Raw genomic sequence first — 5,155 nt, 5'->3', positions numbered from 1 at the left:
CTCTCAGCTTGTTTGCCTGGAGATAAGAATAAAATGTCACTTTCCCAACTGTGACATTAATGAGTACAAGTAAAGTGTTTTGGAAGTGCAAGACATGGTTAATTTTTAAAGGGTAAATGCTAAGTCTATTGGAATTTTATCACTCTGGAAAGGAAATGTAACTGTTTTGAAACAGTACCTTTTTTGCAGGAAAACATGAGATGATGGTAGTAATACTGAGCTTTCAGAAATGTGGGTTCATTTAGAATTGATCTAAAAAGACTCCTGGGAGAGGAGGCAGAAATTTTATTGGGCTATTTTATGAGATCTCTTTAATAAAAATGAATGTTTCTAGTTTCCAAAGATTTCCATCGTTGAATGTCTCTGGTTTGAGTATGGGCATAATAACACTCAAATCTTCTCTTTTCATTTAGGGACTCTCTGTTTAGTAGAAGTGCTCACTTCACTTGTAGAAGTGAAGGTCCCTGAGTCACCAAATCAATACAAAAGGCTTTATGAACTGTTTTCTATCAGCAAGGTACTTGAGAATAATAATTTGCCTAAAGAAGGAGCACAGAAGAGAAACAGCCCATGGCAAGGTAGGTAGGAAGCAGCAATCAGCAGTGAGCCTGCCCTCTTTCCATCCCTTTATATTCAATCCAGGCTACAATGCTATTGATTAGTGCTACTCACACTCAGGGTGGGGCTTCCATTAGCCACGCCCAGAACTATGCTAAAGCAATTTAGTTATCAACACCCTTAATCTCAGTGTCACACACCCAAGCTCCAGCCACTTCCCAAAAGCCCTACTTATGATTGCATGAGGATTTGTGGGTGATATCTAGATACAAGCAGTAACACACAGGGTCTCACTAAATTGCAAAATTGCCTGGATTGTGCTCAAATTTGCCTTCCTGCTACTGCACCCTCCCTAAATACTGGGATTAAAAGCATGCACCGCTATGCCCAACTAAAAGTATTAATTTGCAATCATTTACTTGATGGGAGGAAACTGGGGCATCTGGGTTTGGTAACTGACTTTTCCTGAGTTTGTAATGGAAGCTAAGGAATGAGCCAAAATTAGATTTCTGAGTTCCAGCCCACCATCCTTGCTCCACTCAGTCCACTACATTCCAGGCACGCTCTTCACCATTTCCTCTTCAGTCTCCAAGGGATTCTGCTCCTCTTGATTCTTTTTTTCTTTTGTCTAACCTTCCAAAAATAGGGATATTTATCTAAAAGACCTGCCCGCACCAGCCATTTTAGGATTTTACATAAAGAATAGACTATGACATGAACGTTTAGTGACCTGGTTTGAGGGGAACAGCGTACCTCTGCAAAGGGCTGAGCTGACTAAAGGGCCGGGAAGTGGGTCCTCTATGGCCAGGATGGAATTAGCTGGGTAAAGGAAACAAAGTCTAAAGAAGCCTTCAAAAAGGAAGTATTAAGGAAAAGAGAAATAGTTACTGGTGTTCTACAGTGATTGAGAGCAGAGCTGGAAATCAAAGACTTCAATTGCAGGAAAGAGTCTGAAAGGAGAGGAAGCTTTTTGTTTCCTGGCTCTGATCAGAAAAGAGGATAACCTGATGATGACGATGATGATGTACTTAGGGAGTCTGAATATAATCCTGGTTGAGACAAAGGATGGGCTAAAAAAAGAGTCTGTTTGGCCCCTTTTGTGTCTCAGGGTTTTCGACTGAGTGCCAGAGAGGTAGGCAGAAACAAAGAGATCTTGGTCAAATGCAGTTTCCGAGCCAGTATGCTGGATGGAGCTCAAGTCTGCACTTCTCATAAGTTCACAAGGGTGCAGCTGTGCCTGGGATATAACATGAGCTACATATGTAACTTAAAAGTTTCCCATAGCCATCTGACAGAAAAAGAAATTTAAAAAATTAATTTTAAATTGTTTGTTTAGCACAACACACTTAAAACACTATACATGTATGATGTAATCAATATAAAATTTTGGTGAGGCATTTTCCTTTTCTCTTACTCAATCTTTGGAAATCTGGTGTGTACTTTCTATTTCTATCTCATTGCCTGTATTGAGTGTGCGTGTCTAGTCAACCCCATCAAACACTTAGGAACTTAGAGGTGCAAAAGGAGCCTCTGCCACAGCCCCTGGCTAGGAATAACTGGTTCTCACAGAGGAAGCCCTTTTGGGGAGGGTGTAGACCTAAGAAAGCCCATAATGAATGCACTGCTGTAGAGTAGGAGTCTTTAATTTAATTATTGAACTGGGTATAATGGCACACACCTATATCCCAGCATTCTGGAAGTCTGTGACAGGAGGGTCACAAGTTTGTGCCCAATGTAAGCAAATTAGCAGGACTCTGTTTCAAAATAAAAAAACAAAAACAGGGCTGGAGATATTCTGTGTGAAGGCCCTGGGTTCAATCCCCAGCACTGTATGCAAAGAAAAAATGTCACGAGGATCTCAGGAGGACAGGGTTAAATTGCAGATTCCTTGGCTTTGTCTCACTGCAACCTCCTTCCTGAGAATTAAAAAAGAAAAGAAAAAGCATTTTATTATTTAAAAATAGTGTAAATGTACACAGAAATAAAGGAGAATATTGGACATCACTGATGCGTCTGTTAAAGAAAGTGAGTGATCTGAACTATTTGTTCTTCTTTTGAAATTTAGTTGATTGCATCCCGTGGTATTGTTTATCTCATTCGCATATCCCCTGTATTTCCTTCAAACTGATATTTATTGCTACAAAATTGGTAAGATTCACAGTCCCACAGACTCTAACTATTGAAGAAATTTTCATCCCTAACTCTCCATAGGAATCACTCTGTGACTTGGAAGCACTGAAATTTATGATGGTTGGGCCCCCCAGAACTTCAGATCTGTCCAGGGTATGCTCTGAGCATGAGGATTTTTAAGAACTTCTGGTGGTTCCATTGCACGGCAGGATGAAGAACCAAACACTGGCTTGGAACAAGGCAAGTGCTTCATAAATGCCTCCTCACCTCTACAATTCCAATTACCCTGAAGGTCATGCATACTCTGAAGGTCATATTCTCCTATTCCAAAGGAAGAATGAGAAATCACTAAAATCATCCCAAAGCAAAACCTAGGACAAGTCTTACTTGCAAAATTGTTTTATGTTTCATTTTCAAACTCCCCTTGCAAAGGAGCCTCTGCCATAGCACCTGGCTGAGAATTAGTCACTGGAGCACCTAAAGACTCCCAATGTCCACACTTCACCCCCAGAGACTCTAACATAATTGTCTGGAGTGGGCTCTGGGACTTTGACTAAGTCTCCTCTAGTAGTTCTAATACTGGGATCTTGTCAAAATGCAGATCCTGATTCTGAGGCTCTGGGTTAAGACCTAATGTCTTGTTTTCTCCTGAGCTCTCAGGTCATGCTGGTGCTGCCCAGATCACCATGAATGTAGCTAGATAAAACGCACTATAGCACAAGAAAGAACTCCCTTTGAGTTCTGCTTTTGCAGCTTTCTGGCCTTCATAGATTTCAGCAAGTCCTTTTACCACATGGAACCGTTTTCCTCTCCCACAAAATAGTGATCATAGCAACACCTACCATTAGTCTGTCTCTTGACTGGTATTCAATGAGCCGTGCTTTGTTGTTGCCAAGTGTAGACTTTGAAAGTTGGGCCTCTCCTCAATGTCACATAATTTCCAGGAAGTCTGATTTGGCCTTCATGCTGATCTTTTATCAAAACCAAACAGATTGGGGCACTGAAATAAGTAGCACTGTAATCTGAGACCAGCATCCCATTCTCCTGCTGGGTGTCAGACTCCACTGAGCAAAGCAGAATTGGAGGTTGTCCCTGACCCGCTTGCATTGTCTCTTCACTCCTTGTCCTTCTTACCTCGAGCAGTGTCCCACCCACTTTGCTTCTCCCCCATACTCTGGATTAATAGTCTTTATGCCCTCATCAATCACAGCCGGCACCAGGTGTTTCTACAGCTACACTGAGATAAAACTCTTTGGTACCACCTGCCCAGCTTGCTGCCCTGTGCCTGAATCTCAACAGGGTTTCAGTGCCTCAACTTCCAGTGCTGAGAATACATGCCAAGAGGGAGTCATCTATCTTCAGGTGAAGAAAAGAAACTCTTCTTAACTGGAACTTAAGAAGCACAAGTTTGGATCCTCTATATTTAGCCATATGGAGCAAGTTGGATTAAAGATAAATTCAAACTACCTCTTTTTTTGCATTAAGAAAATAAAAAAGTGTCTATTTAGTCTGTTTGCTTAAAAAAAATCAGAAAAAGTTTGCTGTGGCTTCCTAATGTCACAGAAGTGCTTCAGGGGCTTCTCAGCACTGCTCTGAGTACTAACAGTTCACAGGGGAAACTGATTTAAGACTATTTATACTTTTTTCAGTTCAACAACCTCTTCTATCAAAATTTCCCTTATATTTGTCCATTTCTCTTCGCCTATTCCCCATTCAGTTACCTGACTCTCAATTTCAAGTTCCCTTTGTCTTTTGCAGGATCAAATAAATTAAAAGCCTTTATTTGTTTCCCTGAGGAGATGTCCTTATGCTAAGCAAAGTTATTGCAAATGTGTTTTCTATTCAAATTAGAGGAGAAAAACAGATAAAGCCGCTCCATATTGGCATTTTAAAAGCAAACTACTGCTGGGTATGGTGGTGGACTCCAGAGTGAGACCCTGTCTCTAAACCAAAACAAAAAAACTATTGACTGTATTGGGGAGCAATTATTGAGCTTTTGCTATGTGAAAAATACTATACTGAGGGCTGTGGAAGGACACTAAAGAGATAATATAAAGACTGTCCCAAGGGACCTGAAAACGTGGAGGGGACAGAAGTCCACACCCATGAGGACCTACAACAGGGCACGGTGCGGGAGATGTTTCTCAGGTCCTGCTCAGGTCCACCAGCACTGTTCTGGACTACTCCACGGGTAACACAGACTCTGAAATCAGAAATCTTATCTCAATAATCAGGGCTGGAAACATGCAAGCATAAGCAGTGACTATGAGGATGGGAAGGGAGGAAGAAGTTGAGATAGGGTAAATTGGGAACAAGTCCTCAGTTATAGATGAGACATTTGGCTATACTTCAGGCATTCAGAGCCATTGAGAGAGATGAAATTAAATCTTTCTAACCTACTAAGAATTACATGGAATAGCTGGGCATGATGGTGGGTGCCTCTAATCCCAGCACTGTAGGAGGCTGA

At 41.4% G+C, this 5,155-nt stretch overlaps 1 long non-coding RNA gene across 1 annotated transcript; it reads right to left on the bottom strand.

Moving 5' to 3' along the window:
• Positions 1 to 2,180: 2,180 nt before the first annotated feature.
• On the bottom strand, positions 2,181 to 4,797 carry LOC134477964 (uncharacterized). The gene is made up of 2 exons (XR_010050304.1): positions 3,531 to 4,797; positions 2,181 to 2,474 (listed from the first exon to the last, which is right to left on the bottom strand). It is a non-coding gene; the product is annotated as an uncharacterized LOC134477964 (long non-coding RNA).
• Between the last annotated feature and the right edge of the window lie 358 nt (positions 4,798 to 5,155).

Source organism: Cavia porcellus, unplaced genomic scaffold (assembly GCF_034190915.1).
Source record: "Cavia porcellus strain 051 isolate PalLab524CR breed Dunkin Hartley unplaced genomic scaffold, mCavPor4.1 scaffold_10, whole genome shotgun sequence".
Taxonomy (NCBI): domain Eukaryota; kingdom Metazoa; phylum Chordata; class Mammalia; order Rodentia; family Caviidae; genus Cavia; species Cavia porcellus.
The sequence above is the reverse complement of the archived record's forward strand: the minus strand, read 5'-3'. Positions and strand labels throughout refer to the sequence as shown.